This window comes from Rhinolophus ferrumequinum, chromosome 13 (assembly GCF_004115265.2).
Source record: "Rhinolophus ferrumequinum isolate MPI-CBG mRhiFer1 chromosome 13, mRhiFer1_v1.p, whole genome shotgun sequence".
NCBI lineage: Eukaryota > Metazoa > Chordata > Mammalia > Chiroptera > Rhinolophidae > Rhinolophus > Rhinolophus ferrumequinum.
The window spans coordinates 1,373,271-1,393,068 of NC_046296.1; positions in this window are offsets into that span (position 1 = coordinate 1,373,271).

Sequence of the window (19,798 nt, forward strand, 5' to 3'; positions counted from 1 at the left end):
ATCATGCAGAGAGACCTGACCCTTACATCCATGCCTCAATACCTGCCATGGTTTCTTATCAAAACAAGAAGTTCCATCTCTGCCCCAAGAGGCACTGATTCCACCTATTAAACTAATGATGGTTTCAGTCCTAAATAAAAGGGTATATTAACCTTTAAGCATCCTAAAGCACTTCCAAAATATATATATTTAAATCATAACTGAGGATGAATAAAAATAAACAGATTAATGATTGAAGCATTTGTCTTACCTTCTGTCATATGGAATCTACCATATATGACGTACATTGAAATGTTCTAAGAAAATATATGTCTAAGGATTCATTGATCTATCCAGACCCCTGAAAATTCCACTTCCAACAATATTGAAAATAACTTAAAGTAGTACTTTTCCAGCTTTCCAACAGATAAAACAACTAGCAAAAATGGGAACCAGTAGAGTTATATTTTGGTGTAGAGTGTGGAAATGAAAATGTCTATCCGTGACTTTCAGAACTCTAATGTTTTTCCTTGTGTCCTCCTGCCTGTATGCACTGGCCCCAGACAAATGCATGAGCAGGAGCTTGCATACAGAGAAAAAATAGTTTAATATTGAATTGGCCAATTCATAGGCAGGGAGATTATGGTCTAAAAACCCAACTCCCGGGTGGCATATAGGTTACAGATTCTATAGGGTAAAATCACAAGAAACTGTGGGTTAGGAGGTTGGGGTTGTGCTATGACCTGATTCATCAGAAGTGAGGTAAGGGTAATAAATCATTTCATCAGGTCTTGAGGACAGCTCTGAGGTCTTTTCTGCTGTCCCTCTGTCTGGTGTCATGAGAAAGTAGCCAGGGAGTTGTTCTACCCCAGGGCTGAGATGCTGAAAGACAACTTAGTTCAAGATGTTATCTTTAGCCAGCCAGAGGTCCTTGACCATAGGACCATTTGTCAGGTCCGGGCTACTGTCTTCTGCTGCCTCAGGGTTTGCTGATTACCCTAGAGAAGGGGTAGGTCTGGGAGGGTTGTGTGTGGGAGGGCATGTGTATAGATAGAAATAGAGATAGATAGAGATAGGCACAGAGATAGTGAGAGGTAGAGAGACAGAGAGAGAGAGAGAGAGAGATAGAGAGAGATAGAGATAGAGAAAGATAGAGACAGAGATAGAGAGGGTGTGGAGAGAGAGAGATGATTTCTAGAGCTAGGATTTAAAACTAAATTTAATCAAAGTCATAAAGACCCTTGGTTTCACAGACTGGAGGCAACATGAAAGAATGCGAGGGTCTTATATCCCAAAGAGAATAATGAGAGCATGCATGCAGGATAGAATAAAGAGAATGAACAAACGATACCTACTTTCTATTTTTCCTTGGACTATTTTATATGTATTCCATGATAATTTACAAATAAAATATCATCCACTTTTTATAGATTTTACAGTATAGAAAGATGTTTTGAAAGAGCTACACCTTGGAAATTATGTTTTTTTTAGGAATTAAACAAAGTCTTAACTATATCCTCTATTTTTATATTAGCTTTGGAAAAGCTGTTGTAAATGTGTATGTCATGACATCTATTCTGGAAAAGTCATGTGGTTAAATGAAGATAGACACATATTTTCTAAAAAAGTATTATATTAGCTGTTAGGGTTTAAAGTTGTTATTCTGGCTAAATAAAAAACTATGGTATTCAATGTAAAAAATATACTGTGTATTTTACTAAATAGGCCCACCTACATTCAAGGTTTTCATTTGATACTTTTAAATATTATATGTAACACTTTCTTCTCTAATGTTGATTATAAAATTTGAAAATGTCTAAACAGAAATAAAAAGCATAACAGAAAACATTTAAATTTACATGAAATAATTTGAAAGATGTTGATTATTACTAGCGAAATAAAATATTAATGTACACTTGTACATTCTCTGGAAATCTGTTAAATATTAGATTTAATTTAATGTTTAATTTTTAAACAATTTTGGGTAGCTAAGATCTGTATTCTCATCCAATGGGTTTCATCCTCATGGATTAATGGTCTGCAAAATGGTGTGTTACATGATATTACTTAAACTTAATGCACAATACAAAATAAACTCATCTAAATTTGAGAAATTCCTTGGATCTTTTTCGAAGTTATAAATAGCAGGAAATAGTGGCAAAGGGATGTTGTGAAGAAGTAGATAAGTACTTGTTTTTTTCCTGATAATCGCACACTTGATTTGCTAAACTTTGAGCCACAATGAATTCCTATGCATGACTGTAAAGCCCTGAAAATAGGAATTTTTCTATAAAAATGCGGAAGGGCTTTTATCATGGCAGCACCGGGAAGAGCACTCGAGTGCCCTGTGCTCCAAGGGCCATAGTCAACTTTTCTCGACCCTATAGAAGTGGTAAATAATATTGCAACAAAGTGAGTCAAGATACTTAGGATTCACTGTAGCAAAGAGAATTGGAACAACAAAAGCACTCTCACTGATGAAATTGGAATTTTTTTTTTTAATTAACACTTCTAATTAGAATTTAACATCTCACTAGCTTCATATGGGATTTTTCGCTTCCTTAACCTCACGGAAACCTATCTGTTGGCTCTAAATAGGCAGCACTTACTATGCACCACTTGAGGATTTCAATTAATCCCAAATCCTCCAACTTGGGTCTGTGAACTCATCTTTTTGCTCTTGTGCCATTCCTTCTGGTTTGAACATACTCTCTAAAAGTTCTCTCAACAGGAGTCACATTGTCCCACCTTCAACCCGTCTTCTCCCTGATCCTGTTTCTCTCCTATCTTAAAAGATTTTCATAAATTTGACTGTGACTCTTAAGGGTGGTAATTGTAATACTAATTACACTGAGTCAGGCCCCTACCACTTTCCAGGAGGTGCAGGCTCTTCACATTCAGCAAGGGAAGGTCTGAGCTGCACTTGAATCAGGGTCTGTGTGCCTTTACAGCTATGCTGCCATTCTCCCTTCCTCCGACTGATGGCAGAAAGGTGAGCTGTATAAGCATGTCATTCAAAACCACAGCTCTTCTGCGTACTCGTCAAAACCTTATCAACAGCAATAAAAACGAAGGCATAGTGAATTTTGGTGCTAAAGCAGAAATGCACTTTGACACAACCTGGATGATCTCAAAGCACCCCCGAGACCCATCTCAGACACGTTGTTGGATGTGTACAGGGAGAGGTCACTTTCCTCTGAAACATTTATTTGCTCCTTAGTCAGAACCGAAAACCTGGCTGCACTTCGCATTCCCACAATTCTAGAGAAGACTGTGATGACCATCAATGTATCTATAGGGTCTACGAAAAGTTATCTAATCTGCCTGTTATTCTCAAGCTAGGAAATATTATAGGAACCCAAAAAAGAAAAAAAAAAGAAAAAAAAATCCTCTGTAGAATATGCTATTTGCAGGTAGGTGTTGGCATCTCTGGATTCCTGAAATCCCTGGACAACTGGCCCTGAATCGAAAGATTTGCCTTAGGGAAACCCCTTCTAATAATAAGACATGTCATCCTTAGACATCCATTTATTTAACTTTTATCATCTTTCCTATAAAAGTTATTTAACCCCAGGAGAGGTAGGTAACATTTTGAGCCTCATTTAAACTTGAGTAAATGAACTTGCCAAAATCTTTTAGCCTCCCAGAGTGAGGGAAGAGAGAGAGAGAGAGAGCACTCCAGGAAACCCTCCCCACCCATTACACAGATTGCTCTGGCCTGGCCAAGCCTCTCTGTATGTTGGTTGCGAAGGTGGCAAGTGCCTTAGCAATAGATGAGGTTTAATGGGTATGTCACAGCCCTGCCACCGCCGAGCAGCTCTGCAAGGATAGGAGATTTCTAACATAATAATTATAGCATAATCATTTAAACATAATAATTATAACATCTTTTGTGTAAGGTCTTTCTTCCATGGAGACGTGCCAACATTCATCATCATCAAAAGTATTTATTTAGCATCCGCTAAATATGTATAGTTCTGCTGAGTGCTAGTTTTTTCTTTGATAATTTTTATAACGTCTTAAGTGGGTAAAGGAAAGCTGGAGGAGGAGGAAGAAATTTAGGGAAGAGAAGATTAAAGAAAAGCCTTGACTATTTAAAAAATTGTTCCCAGTAACTTTTGAGGACAGATAATAGGGGATCCTACAACCTGGGAAAGACTATTCCTAACCAAGAATGGAATAGAAAAGAGTCACACCCTAGCAATCTTTCTATTTTTTTTGGAAATGTCATCAAATAATTAATTTCTGAAAGCCCTAAAATTAGTGCAGATCATTCCCTACTATCAAATATCTTGTAAGCTAAGGGATGAGTGTTTATTCTAAACATATCTATATTTCACCCAAACTTCTAAGCATTTTGAAGAAATATGACAAAAGTAAGAACTCTCTTGGTTGGTGTTATTAAATGTTATCTTTTCTAATTTCCTTAGGTTGGCAAAGCCTTGCCAACTGCAGAGATGTTTTTAGATCTGAACAAGTTTAGTGTGAAACACTTAAACATTTTCGATGCATACTTACATGAAAAACACATTCAGCCAATTCAAGGCAAGTAGGTTGTGGAATTATATAGATCTAGAATTATTTCCACAATTATTTTCACACTACAGCTTACACATATGTTGAAAAGTCTATTGTAGGATATACAGTATTTTGAAAATTCCATAAGGACTGGAAAATAAAGTGTAGATATTTTGTAAAATACTTAACCAAATGGTTCACACAAATATAGAAGCAAACTGTGCACTTGGAGATTTCCTTTTAGGCCCTCTTCACTTGAATTTAACATATGTGTCCTACTTTTTTAAAATACCAAAAATATTTGCAAGTATGTTTATTGAAATGTTTCTAAATTCTTTGCAGTAGTCATCCCATTTGCATCCATACATAATTCCCACTCTTTTCTGTGGGCATGGTGAGTGTGGGGTGGAAAAACTTGGATAATTATATCTTATGGGTTTGTAACATTTTAAATTTCCAAAGGAAAATTAGACCCATAAATTTTTTCAGATGTGCAGCTGAGAAATACTTTTTTAAATAGCTAATTTCACTGCAGATTAACACATTCAGTTGAGCCAAAAATCTGCCTCTTCCCATCTTTCCTTAACTGTGCCAGCCACTCTTCTCCTAGCCTCACTCTTTCTTTGATCCTTTTAGATTGAAAAAAAAAAAAATCTTTATTCCCCAGAAGAGAATGTAAGGGAAGTTTATAATTTCTCTTTCAAAAATCACTTCTCTTAAATTGTAAAGAGAACAGATAATTAATTGAAGAATCATTAAATCAAAGGCAAATATTACAATAATGCAAATCAAGTATTTATTTAATATACTTGTGTCCTGATTCAATAAATTCATTTTATAAAATCTAGTGTGTTACAGAGATATAATAAGTGGATTTATCTTTCTTAAAAGAAAAACATTTGTTTAATATTAACGTCCAATCTCAAAAATAAAAAATAAAATTATGACTTTTCAGGCATACATATCTTATAAAATATGGTAAAATATAGCAAAATTACCTATAACATAAAACAAGCTATATTAATAAAAGTTATTTTTTCTAAAAGATTATATTTTGCATTGACCTTTTCTGGAAGTAAAATAGATAAGAGGTAAACATATTCTGTAGGATATCAGAGTCTTTTGCAAATTGTGTGCTAATAGAGAATGACAAATAATTCACAAAATCATTTCACATTAGCATGGGTTATGCGACATGATATATTACACATTCACTGTTAAATGAAATTATTTTATGGAATATATATGTATGTGTGTATATATGTATATATATATACACACATACATATATATGTGTGTATATATATACATATACATATATACATATATATACATATATGTGTGTGTGTATATATATATACACATATGTATATATGTGTGTGTGTGTATATATATATATATATATATATATATATATAATGTATTTGTGTGTGTGTGTGTGTGATAGTTGGACCATTCCTATTAAGGATGAAATACAGAGCGCTACATGGCAGTGTGAAAACAGTCCACAGTGAAAATATTGTCCAGAATAAGCCCAGTATGAACCACTGGGACCATTGTGAGGTAATTTTCTTCTAGGGCTTTAAATAATTCTCAGGTGACTTAAACCAATATCAAAATTTCCCTTGAATTGTAGATTTCTTTAAAACAATATTATTTTTATCCTTGATAAAAATGTATTAGTGCTCAGCCATTTAAGATAATAACATGATGGAAAGTTTATCACTAAATTATAGTTTTAATTATAGTTCCAATAAAATGAATCTTTAATATACCCAGAAGGAGTATGGCTTAAAACATTGCTTGTTTGACTTTAACAGCATAAAAAACACTTTACTTGAGAGTCATTGCCTGTGAACACTTACCTTATAATTCCCCCTTTCACTGGAGATAGATTAAAATCTCATGAATGTGATAAAATAATATCAAACTCGCTGTTGTTTACTTCAATATTCAGGCTGTATACATTAATTAAAAGCAGACAGAAATTAAAAACAGAGGCTGAATTTTTTTTCCCTTTACTTTTGACCCTCTACGCAAAATCAAGGACCCACGTAAGAGAGGAATGCGGCAATGCGTGGATTAGATTCAACCCAAAAATTGTTTTGTGTTTTGTTTTGTTTTGTTGGTGAAAGGAAGGTGCCTCCATGTAAGATGTCTTCCTTTCTCTTTTTAAATGTAGCTGTCAACATTTAGAATTTAGGAGATTTCACCAAAAATTGGTTAAAGTAGAAGGACCTCACAACACCGCCCCCTGCTTTGCACGTTGCGGTAGTTCAGGGGCCTCTTTGTAGGACAAGGGGAGTCACTCCAGGACGTTACTGTCAGTCCAGCTTTTGCACCCCTGGCCTCTCACTGCCTCCTAATGTAAAAAGGGATCTAACACTAATTTGGGAAGAAGTAGAGTGAATGACTAAACACTTAAGCAGACTTTTTTCACATTAATTCAGCAAGTAACTGATCAGAAGTATTTGTCAACAGAATTTTCTAGAATATTCTTCCATAGTGTTTGCCAAGTTCTGTTGTATGCGGTTTTGATTCCTCAAGAACTAGACAGTATGAAAAAATTTTAAAAGGTGCCTGTTTTCAAATAAGTTTTGAAAAAGCTATTTTAAGCCAAGTCAAACGAGTTTCTTTATACAGAAATTATTTGTGCCCTGGATGTGCTGTGCATATGAATCCCCAATTGGTGATTTATAATGCAGCATTTTTCAACTTTATTTGATCACAGACGATTTCTTTTACTCACTCACACTTGTTGAAATATGTGACTTGACAGTTCGTGTCATTTATAAATGCACGTGGGTGCAGTTGTGACCTTAACTTGAGCTTTAACTGAACAAGAAGTGTGTCTGAGGTCCATCCTTTGGGACTCTGTCCTTACACGGCCTTACTTGATTTAACATTTTCTTCCACTGAACGAGAATTAAGGTAGAGTTTTGAAAGCCACGTTTAGAGGAAAAGAAAGGGTGAAGTAGGTTGGGAGGACCACAAAATGGCCCCAAATCTGTGTAAGACGGTCATCTTCTGATCACTCCCATTGTCTTGGGTCTGAGTCCTCAGAATAAGGGGTAAATTCAGAACTCGAAAAAGCATGAATGTAGCAATAGGCAGCTCTGCTTTGGTGCCCAGAGAGGCAGCAACACAAATTGGGGGAGAACATGCTTCCTTCCATTCCTCTCAGGCCTCATGTCAGCACAGTGCAGGGGACAGGAACATGTCCACTCTTGCCGTTAGATGGCAGGCACACAAACATGAGTGGGGTCCCAGTGCATGCCAGCAGCTGTGAGCGTGGAAATCACCTTCTGCAGAAACTTCCTGGCAGAGGATGTCCAGGAGGGGCTGGACCTAAAAGCATGAAAGACAGTTCAGGCCCACATGTGAGATCTACCTGCTGACCTCTTCACATCTCGGGAGGAATGTGCATGAAGATGCTAAGGTCCTTCCACAAGCAGGAGGGAGCAGGGAGTTCTGAAATGGGTGTTTCTGCTGCTGCTTGACACATGTTATTTTCCTAAAGGTTGCAAGTTCTCAGGAGTTTTACATTTTATATCCTATCGGTAGTAAACCTTTTCACGTTCCTGGTTACATAAAGATCCTGGGAATATTTTTTCAACATTTCCGTTTATGTAATCGACTAATATTTGCTTAACAAATAATTCCCATAAAAATGAAAAAGGAAGTCATTCATTTTTTAAAAAGTGTTGTTTAATTCAGGATCTTATATTTCTTATATTGCTTATACCGGGGATGACAAAAAAATGTATACACGTGACTTGTATTCAATTTTAATTATCGGCATATATTGAGTATTACAATTTTAATACAGTTTTTTCCTTTCTTAAAATGTGTATTCTTTTTTTTTTTTGGCACCCTCTGTATATGCTTATATTGCTTCTCTTGGGATCTGAGACATTGTACCTTTCTTTTTAATAGAAGAGGGAAAGATGGCATAAAGTACGCCAGCTGCTCAGTGAGGGACCTGACACCCAGCAGCTAGGCTTTAAATTATAATGTCCCATGCTGATAGTCAGCGCACCCCTGCGTGGCCCTGGTAGTAGTAGGTATTCAAGAGCTTGAGTGTCTGAATCATGCCGCTGATATTTAGCCTTATGCATTAAAGAAGCAGTTGACAGAAAGGTCATAAATTCAGCCTGGAGAGGAATATAAGTTGTGCAGAGCACAAAATGTGAGGGCTGATGGAATCCCTCATGCTCCCCACCAGCCCTGCTCAGCACATACCAGCTGGAGGTGATGGATTGGCCTTTTAGGTGACCTCATATCAGGACACTTAGCGGTAAACCAACCAACTTCTATGCAATGAGACTAAATCATGGCAGGTTTGCAGCCTGGCCACGGCCTGCCTCACTAAAAGCTTTAAGTATCATCTTGCTGCATGATTCTGAAGGTAATGTGCCATTGGTGTGCCAAGTCTCACACCATATCTCAGACGGCTGTCTGTTCTGGCATCTCCTTCTGTTGAAGCCCAGAAGTGGTTGAAACTTCCAGAGTTAGTGAATGAGGTCGTGAGTTCTTGGGACCACTTCAGAACTGATTACACCACACCCCGCTTTGTCTATTCTCAAAGCATGTAATTCTCTGGCTGTTAAGTGTCTGTTTCTCTCAACTTTCCTGCTGTAAAATATAAGAAGAGAACAAACTTAAATTTGAAGAATGGGGTCAGGGAGAAGGTGGACCTCAAACTATCAACCACCAAGTAAAGGATGCTTCTTCTTTGTTCCTAAACTCAGGGTAAATATTTGCATAGAATTGAAAACGGAGGAAAAATTTTACAGCCAAGTGCACAAGAGGTTTTGACCTTTGAAAAGGGATGCAGGAGAGAAATTGCCAGCACTTTTGTGGTCTTTTCTACCCAGGATAAATTCCTTTCCTTCCTTCCTTTCCATTCTTTCTTATTTATAGAGCACTAGTAATATGTGAGGGGTCAACCTAAGCACCCCAAGCTCTACTAGTATTTGATATGAAGACACACAAACGAGGATTTCCCTAAATCTTTTCATTGTTTAAAAGACATTTTTCAACTTGTAGTAAGTCACAAACTTCCCCAGAACCTCTTTTCTGTCTCTCCATGTTTACCTCCTTCATCAATTCCAGTGTTTTCCTGTTTTTCTTCTCTCTCTCTCTCTCTCTCTCTCTCTCTCTCTCTCTCTCTCCCTCCCTCCCTCCCTTCTTCCCTCCCTTCCTTCTTTCCTTCCTTGTTTTTTAATCAAGCCGTGGAATCTATTTTCTACCCCATGAATCTGGGTCCTGGAAACGTGCCCAGCTGCTATGTGACCAAGTGTGGGCTAATTTACTAGATAATGGGAGACTACATAGAAAAGAATGGATCTCTCCCACTGAAGGCTACCCTAGAACAACCAGGCCCTAGCCAACCTGGCAACTGAACTGCCAAAGCATCAGTGAGCTTAGCTAAAATAAGAACTTCCCCAACTGTCTACAATTGGAGCCCAGCCCCAATTGCCTACGTGTTTGCTGTTTGAAGCCACGGTGTTTCCTGCCGGCTCGTCGCATAACAACTGACTGCATTTGGACTTGAAATGCCGTTCTTCCCTAGGTGTGCAGTTGTCTCCACTGCAGATTTTGAGCTTACCAGCCCAACTTTCATTTCTCTGGCTTTCTAAAGATCTCCTTCCCTCAGCCAGCTAACCTATGACTTTAGTATGAAGAGGATCAGAAAAATGGTGCTGCCCTTGGTAAATATTGATCCCTTCCCCTCTCTTCCCAAAGCTCAGAATGACAGAGGAGTGATTGGCAGCATCAGATCACAAGTATAACGTGACCATTTCAGTTCATTTTCCAGGCTCTTGACCAGGAATTTTGCCTATAAAAGGAAATGTTCATTCACTTCAGAGGGGTTATTGTCTATAGTGGTATGGTTTTTGTTGTTGTTGTTGTTGTTGTTTTCTGTAACTTTGCATAACCTTCAATAGAAGAATGCATTCTGTAACATCTCATATTGCAATACTTTGCACAGTCAACTATGGAAAAGGAACAATTGCATACATAAGTACTCTCTATAACCCTTTCTGTTCTCCCAGCTACATACATCCCTGTAGGCAAAAGGTTTACCCTATCGAGAAGGCAGGTTTCTTTCTTGTATCAAATGGATCTTGTATTCATTGTAAATCTGTGTGTGTACATGTCATTGTCACCCCAGTTCTTAAAGTGCATAGCAACTATAGCACAATGCAGTAAACTGCAACATTTAGTAAAAATTTCAAGAAAAAAAGAAGAGACTTTCTCTCTCCTGTAGGACAATGGAAGGGGAAAGTGGGATGTTGCAATATTCCCTAGTCCCTCTGTGGGTTGCAGAGAGCTCAGGCAGGGGACCCTGGACACAGCCGTCTGCTCAGCCTGTGTTTGGTTGGTACCAGAAGGGAGTCTGCAGGGCAGGCATAGTGATAGCATGGATGGACACCCTTCTTCCACTTCCTGGCAGGCTGCAGGGTTCCATGGCCTGAGTTTGAAGAGGCCTCACATACTCTTCCGTGATCAGATGTGTTTAGTGGCTAGCAATAGGTGGCTGGCACTCTGGATTGGCTGGAGATAAAGGTAGTTGCAAAAAAGGGAAACACATAATATGAAATATGGTCATCAGCTCTTATACACATTCAATTTGGGTTCCAGAAGGAGATAAAAGAGAGAAAAAATGGGGCAGAAAGTATTTGAGGAGGTAATGGCTGAGAAATTGCCAGAAATCGTGATATCGTCAAGCGTCAGGTTCATAAAGCATTACAAAACAAAGTGAAAGGAAATCCAGCTGCACATGCAAAACCAAGATTGATGAAAATCAAAGAAAGAAAAAAAGTTAGCAGCAGCTAGGGAAACATGAGAAAAATTTCCTTCATTAGGGCAAAAAGAAGAATGTCAGCTGTCTTCCCAATGGAACGATAGCTTTATTGTGCTGAAGGAAAATAAAATTCCAACTTAAAGTTCCATATCTAACAAAAAGTATTATTTTAAAATAAAAATAAAATAAAGACATTTTGCAATAAACTAAAACAGACATGATTTGTTACAAACACATCTTTACTAAAGGTGACCTTTAGAAAGAAGGACGATGACCCAACATGAAAGTTAAGACAAGGAGAAAGAATGAAGGTTTGTGGGTTAATTTAAATGAAACTATTGTAAACAATATTAATGTCAGCAATCACATAATACACAACAAATAATGTATATGTTGGAAAGTAGTTACTTGAAACTAAACTGTATTAAGATCCTTGCTTTGTATAAAATGTGGTAAAAATGCTAATTTATGATAGACTTTAACAAGTAATAGTGCATATTGTAATCATTCTAGAGAAAGATTAATTATTAAAACAACAGTATATGTCATGATTAATAGTACTAAAAAACTAATAAAAGAGATATGTAATAAAAGAAAATTACTTCTCAGATATATCAGTAATAACATAAGTAAAACAACTAAAAATTCCAATAGAAAAAAACACAAGTATTGGCAGACTGGATTTTAAAAAGAAAAAAGGTAAAGGGAATTAACTCATATAATCTTTGCAAATATCATTTCTTAAATATAAGGACTGAGAAATACTGGGTGGGTTAGTAAATAGTAAATCTATACTATACAATCACTGAAAGCAAGCTGATATTTATATGAATGAATGTATGCTATCATGCAAAATGCATTACAAGATATATAGTGAGGCATTTAATCATGATAAAGTTTCCATTTTTCAGGAAAATTTGAGTTCAAAATTTGCATGTGCCTAAATAGCCTAGCCGAAAAATATATATTAAAGCAAAAATTTACAGAAGTAAAACAAACAAAACTACAACTATAATGAGAAATTTTTAACACACCTACAAAGAATTGCAGACAAAAAGTCAATGAGAATACAGATTTCAGTAAAATTACAACACGTGACCTAATTAACATACATTGAATTATGTCTGCAAATTGCAGGAAACACGAAACATTTACAAAATCGATCATTTGCTGGGCTCCAATGCAAAGCGAAACAAATGTCAAAGATTAAAATCATACTGGTTATATGTTCAACACTGAAAAATTAGGCAGGAAATCAACTCAAAAAGATAACTAGAAAATTTCACATGCTTGAAAATTAGGCAAAAGTCAAAGAACAAATCATAATGGAAATTATAAAGTGCTTAGAAATAAATAATAACAAAATGCTATCAAACTGATGGATGTGGCTTAAGCTATAATTATATATGCATATATTTTAAAGGAGAAAGACTGAAAACATCCATCTTGAGAACTTAGGATAAGAGCAGGAAGGTAAACTCATAAATAGAAAAATTACAAAAATAATTATTAAGACCAAAATTTAATGTAATAGAAAACCATTATGAGTTGGAGATCCAAACGTGTCAAAAATTGATCAACTTCTGACAAAAAAAAAAAAGACACAAAAAGTTACTTCAGCAATTAAAAAAAGAGGACATCCCAGTAATCCCACAGATACTAAAAGATTCTTAGGTGATATTTTGCACTTTATAGCACTTTATAGTGGAAATTCATCTAATAATCAGAAGTAATATCAACTTATCAAGTCTGACATAAGAGGAAATGGAAAAATGGAATAGTCTTATGTCCATGAAAGAATTTGAATCCATGGTTTAAGACCTGCTAATAAAGAAATCATCTTGCGCAGATGTCCTCAATTGTTAATTCCAATTAGGAATGGAGTACTCTTAGGGATATGAGATGAACTCCCATTCTCCATTGTGTCTCTAGTTCATTAATACCAGTTATTTATTTTATATGTTTTGAAATTGGAGGTATAGTTTGCCATAAAAACAGAATGGTTAGGGTCGATTTGTTCAGTGACCACTTACCTAGTGGTTTAATGGAGAACAAGGTTTTGTCCCACCTCTAAGTACTTGAAGTAAAATTGTATTGGCACAGTCTCTTGAAAAAAGACGTCCAGAATTCCAGGGTTTTTGTTTTTGTTTTTGGTTGTTTGTTTGTTTATTTTTTGGTGTTAGGCAGATTGGAAACATTTACACCTCATCCGTGATAACAGTAATTGGAAATGATGGTTTATGTTAGTTTCAACAGTGAAGCTTGTCTGTTTGAACAAACAAACCCCCACATCTCTGTGGTTTAATAAAAAAGTGTGTGTGTTTGTGTTTTTTTTAATTCAGACAAAGAACATGAAGAAACTTTTTTTTCTACGGCAGTTTCCTTTCAAGCAGTCACCTAGGAATCTTCAAAATCTCATATGTGTCTGCACAAGCTCAACCTGTGACTTTGCGAATGATTCCAGCAGAGGAAAACAGAACGTGGAGAATCATTTCGTCTTGGTATAGTCTTTGACTACAAAATGACACATGCCACGAACTCATCGCTTGGCCCTTCCCAATGACAGGCTCCGGAGAAGTGTGCGGAAGCACATCAGTATTCCCTTTCACTTTTCTTCATTCCCTTCTGATCTGCCCTGTGGACTCTCCTGTGTCAGCCAGCAGCCTTTTCATTATACAGTAGGGCGTGGAAACTTCCAGAATGCATTAAATGAAGCAAAGAAGGAGACAGAAAGAAAGCTGAGGCATCCCAAGCATTGTTAAGCAGCGACAGAAGAATGGGAACAGGGGCCTCGGTGCCCTGAGTCATTGTCACGTCGGGAACCTCTGAGGTCAGCGCCGGCCTGTATGGCAGGGTTGTGCGGTGATGTCAATCACATCCACCCTGCTCTCTGCACAGGTTTGTACATATTACGTTACAAAAATTCTTGGGTAGTGAACAAAGTTTTAAGAAAATGGAAAAATCTGTATGGCCACGAGAAATTTAACACATATCAATTTCAATTGCTTGACATTCATTATATATCTTTATAGATCATTCTTCACAGTTTAGTTCAGAAACATACGTTGGTATCTTTAAAACAGAACCATTACTGGAAAAAAAAAAGTCTAGTAATGACATAATGAATTTAGTGTATGCTTATTTCATGTTCATAATAAGAAGTTTGGATGGCTTTGGCTTATCATTAGAGTTCTATTGTCAGAAAAAAACAAATACTTATTTCAAACTGTGGAAATTCCTATTTCAGAGTATGGTAGAGTCTTAGAAACATAGAGACAAATGAATGGTTTTTTTCTAAAGCTGTTACTCTCAGAGAAATTTGAGAAATATGGTTATAACAAGGAGCTCTCCTTCTATAGAGAACAGAGAGTTTTACACAGGAAGGACCTGGACGTGGCCTGTGATGAACAGCTGAAATCAGATATGGATCAGTTTGGGCCTGGGGAAGAATATGGACTGTTGAGAAAACTAATTAAGAAACCAAGTACTGAAACTCTATATGAAACAGTTGAGAATAAGATCTTCCATATACCTTAGTTGTGACAGACATAATTGCATTTCTTTATCTGAAACTTCCATTGTTAAATAAAGGAGGAGGTAAAAAAGAAAATCACATTTCATCTTTTCCAATTTTTTCTTATAAAATGCTGTTTTTAAACTTATATATGTTTTTTAACATTCAGGTATAATTATGTTTAAGAAAATAAAAACAGCACTATCAATAGAGTTTCATAAATTTATTAACTAACCTTATTTAATTTGATGAGTATACAAAAAGTACCTACGATGATTTACCCTTGTACAAGGCTATATGTCCTGCCTCTGTAGCCATAGAAAAATATATGAATTGATTGAGAGTCATCTATACTTTTAGGTTCATATATTGATATCTTTATTGATATTGATGTCTGAGATGAATGAAGCAAGCATAGGCGCATTATATTACCATGGAACGCTAAATCACATGGGTTGTATAATCACCTGGAAAGCAAAACAAATTCAAAACGGTCTTGAAAAATGGAAAATGATTTTATAAAAACAAACATATTCAGTCAGTGGTGTATAAGGTAGTACAGAGAACAAACTAACAGCTGCCGGAGGGGAGTGGAGGTTGGGGAGCTGGGTGAAAAAGGTGAAGGGATTAAGAAGTACAAATCGGTAGTTACAAAATAGTCATGGGGATGTAAAGTACAGCATAGAGAATGTAGTCAATAATGTTGCAACAACTGTGTATAGTGCCAGGTGGGTACTGGACTAATCAGGGAAACCATTTTGTAAGTTATATAAATGTCTAACCACAATGCTATGCACCTGAAATTAATATAAAATAATATTGAATATAAACTGTACCAGAAAAAAAATTAAAAAAAAAAAGTCAGTACACTTAGGGGAAAATACTATGTAAAACATGAGGAAATATTGTATAGTTTAAAATGTGTAGGATTTAAGTGAGCATGAGTGTGGTGGTCCTGTTAAAATGATCATGATGAATACAGCAGAGGTGTTTCGGACCCCAAAATAAAACTTTCTCAATTTTTGCATTTCTTCCCCCAAATAGAAGAACAACTTTCCTATATAACCTCTGTCTTGTGTAAAGTGATAAAAAGGCTTAATAATCACAATCATTCATATGTGGAACACGTGCTGTGTGCCACAAACTATGGTACATGTTTTACCACTAGGAAACTGGTTCTCCTGGTCCCGTTTCACAGCTGAGGGGATGGTGTTCACTGGGGTTCTGTTGTTTGTCCTGGATACTCTCAGACCATGAGTAATTGGAAAACTTGGTTTGCTCTCCTAGGGCAGTCTTACACAATGGCTGTGAATTTCCTGAGTCTTGGTGCATTTCCCACTACGTTCCACATGTTCCCTTGCTATAAGCTCTCGGGGTCTCTTCTGCCTTTACCCAAGTCTTTTTACCTCCCATATTCTACAGATGTCCACTAGCCAACAGTGAACAGTGGTATTCTAGCAGTTCATTATTCTCTCTCACTAACTGGACCTTTTAATATCTGATACAGCAAGGTTTTCTTATAAATAATTGGTGTAACTCTACAGAACTATAAAGAAATGGCCATGAATAAACTAAAAGTGACAGTACTTCCAGCTTCTTTCTTAATCAGAATCCTATATTGGCTTCAGTTTGTCAACTTGCAGAGAATAAGTATAGTAAGAGTTTTCATTGATTGACAACCTTCTGGGCACTGGGCACTATACAGGCATTTTTCCATATATTATCTCATTTAATCCTCAAATTAAGAAATAAAAGAATCATCTTTTTATACATAAGGTAAGTGAGGCTTGGAGAGGTTAATTATTCCTGATCACCTACGTGAAAGGGGGCAAAGGTGGGATTTGATTTTGGGTCTGTCCACCAAAGGAAATAATACTGTTTAACCTAAGAAAAGAATTCTGATGAAAGAGTGATTCATTATATAGGGAAATGTTAAATAATTCTTTACAGTTACAGTAAAATGAACACAAAACGGGTGCAATTAAAGAAAATGAGGGCTTATTTGACAATTAAAAAAAGCTTTTTGATTGTCATACTGACTTAAAACAAAACAAAACGAAAAGCATATTGTATTAATTGTACCTTTTTATTTTCTGTATTTCTGATGCTTTGACATCTGGATCCTTGCTAACCCTGGAGAGACTGCCCCTCCCAGAACTAACCAATTCAGAGAAATAGTAACTGACTTGATTATGAGTGTGTCTTTCAAATGCAAACCAACCAATCTAGAACCCACACTCCCAACAACCCGCTCCACAAGCTGTCACCCTCCAGGGCCCTAGGCACCTGTCTTAACCACCCCAGGGCCAGATACCAACAATTAGGAACAACCTTCTCTGAGCCCGATGAAATTAGTGAAAATAGTCACTTCAAAGCTTGCATGCTCTGCCTCATACTTTCGCTTCCAGGTACCACAACGAAGACTTGCCCACATTTTTCACCCTCACTCTTTCCGCTCCCATACTGACCCTGGTGCTTCCACATGTGGCCTGACCTCACCTCTTGACGACTGTGAGTTCAAACTACCCTTTCAATGGCAATCATCTCTTGATCTGTTGGTCTCATTGTACCTGATATTAAAATGTACGTTTTAAAACATACACCTGAACTTCTCAGCTATCTTTGTTCTTAGAAATCTAGCTCCTCCCCTCATCCAACATAATTGAAAAAACAAAAAAAAAGCAAACATTTGTCTTAAGATCATGATTAAATCATGAATTAAATGGTTATGTTTCTGAAAGGAGTAGAATGAAGTACACACTGCTTTAAAAATAGATAATGCCACGGCTAAATTTTTTTTTAAAGATTTGCCTACATAGGTAAGGAATGAATAAATTGTATATCACAAATACAGTGCTTTTAGATTTTTATCTTTTCAGATATCATGAGGGCTTATACAATTAAATATTTTAAGATAAAACAAAAGTACTCTAAAGGAAGATTTCATTCTATCGGGCATCCCAGGTTATTTCTGTATGTCTTTCAGTCGATACTTTTTTATCATTTTGTTTTCAATGTAAATTTAATAATGTGATATGCAATGTTATTCAAAGAGCAGTGACTGACCTTCCTCTGTCTACAGAATCATGTTTTGTTTCCTAGGGAAAGTATTTCTTAGGTATTTTAAGTTCCTGCACACAAAACATTTGTCTTCTTGAGAAATTTCATAGAAGTCTAAAATCAGCAATACATATAAGGTGATATAAAATGTGTATGTGTTTTATGTTGTACTATTAAATGTTTCACTGTTCTGAAGAAGACAGGATTTGATGCATTTTCTAGTACTGCCTCAATAGAACTTTCAATCTGATGTGTAAATAGTAATGCTATAACATGACTGAGTTATACTTTGATATGAGTGTAATCATTTCTCTCAATTAACAAAAGCTAACCAAGTCCCCCAATTTCTGCATTGATGCATTACCAAAATTTTTTGCAGGTATCTTCTTAAATCTTATATTAAAAAACTTATTCTGTAGGACATCAGGCCACACTGGAATTTTGAGAAAATTTAAAAATATTCAGGACATTCTAGAGTTTCCATCAAAATGTTTGGGTCAATTGGAATTTATCAAGTGAATTATTAAAGAAATATATATTGGTGTTTTAAAAAGTGAAAGACAGCAAAGCTATACTTGCTTGCAGGCTGAGAACTCTCTCTCTCTCTCTCTCTCTCTCTCTCTCTCTCTCTCTCTCTCTCTCTCCATTAGATTTGAGAATTCAAAAAGCTCTGTTTAATGATCCTGTATTGGCTGGCATCCAAAGAAAGTTGCTTCACTTCTAAATACCCATTTCAAAACTAACTGTATGTCTAAGAGGGAGACCTGCAAAGTACCATTTGTTGTTGCATCCAGCAGGTCTGTGCACCGTGCCTCGCAGACTGAAATCTGTAATTCATATTTCTTTTGGCTGGAACTTTGAAATGAATGCGCAAAAAGTATATTACTTTTTGCAAGAGGTTCTTGCAAATATGCTTTTGGTTCTCCTTTGCGTACTGCCTCCCTTTCCGTCTTGGGCCAGACTGTTAGAGAGAACCCTGTCACTTGTCCTGGTAGTTAAAGTGTAGAAACAACCTCCTCCTTGGACAGATTCTTCCTGTTTTGAACAATTGCCACGGCAACCTCCAGCCTGCCAAGTTGGCAGCTTCTAAGCCCAAAACTGGAGGCCAGCCAGGCATCAATGGTACATTCCAAACCTCTGAGTCAGCATCCAACTCCATGCCACTGTATGTGAGGAAAGGATCCCATGCCACAGAACCATTGTTAGCTAAAGACTAAACTTGTTTTTGAAACTAAAATAACGGGTACCTAGTGGTTTCAGAACCTAGAATGGAGAATATGGGAAAACTGCAAATTCTGAAAAGTTCTGATACTGGCCATGATTTCCCTGGAAGTTTGGTGGACTCGATCAAGCCTCCCTCGTTTTTAGAGAGTGAGGGAGAAGTCTGAATAATTTTTTGGCTTCAGTTGTAAAACACAGGTCCTGACCCCTTGTCGTCATTAAAGATCCCAGGGGCTCTTTTGAAAGGACTTAGAGGGATTAACCTTTCTGTTCTGGCTAAATTCCTAATTGGATAATTGCATTCTGCCTCCCTAAATTATCCCTGTAGCTCCAATTGGATATGGAATTTTCACTTCCTGTCATAAAGACTTGTAGGGTGTTACAACATTTCACCCCAGGGGTGATACCAATTAAGTCGTTAGTGAGGTGAAATCTGTATGTGGGTTGTCTTTCTTTTTTCTCCCCCTTCCCCACCTCCTTATTTGGAATTTCAAATGTGTGGGAATCATTCAATCATTTGGAATGAAAAAGGATGTCATAAGATAGTAACACTGCTTATTGTCACATTATTTTCAAGAATAGAATAAAGGTCCTCAATAATTGATAAGCGTTTGCAGAGAGCATTATCACTCTACAGAGAACAAAAGCAAAATGCTTGAAATGCCAGAGTCCAAACCCAGAACCATGATGAGAAG